We start from the raw sequence: 368 nt of genomic DNA, 5'->3' as shown, positions 1-368 counted from the left end.
AGGCCCTGGGGCAGGCAGGGGGCACGGGACAGCCTCCTGGACACAGTGCTCAGGGACAGGAGGCCGGTCAGTCTGACGGCCATGGGGGCTCCTGACCCTCTGGGCGTCCGTGTCCAGGTCAGGGCCCGAGACCCGTCTACAGGGATGAGAAGCTGCGTCTCGGCCTGTGCGGCGCCTGCAGCTGCTCCAGGAGCTCAAGCCCGGCCCAGCTCCGGGGACAGGGCTGTGGCTGTGAGTGAGTGGCTGCCATGAGCCCTGCCCCGCCCCCCTCCACCCTCTCCACACACAAACACACACACAGGCGCGCACACACAAGCACACACACACAGGCACACACGCGTGCGCACACACACACAGGCAAACAGGAG

The sequence above is a fragment of the Myotis davidii genome, unplaced genomic scaffold (assembly GCF_000327345.1).
Source record: "Myotis davidii unplaced genomic scaffold, ASM32734v1 scaffold211, whole genome shotgun sequence".
Taxonomy (NCBI): Eukaryota; Metazoa; Chordata; class Mammalia; order Chiroptera; family Vespertilionidae; genus Myotis; species Myotis davidii.
Note: the sequence above shows the minus strand (reverse complement) of the source record.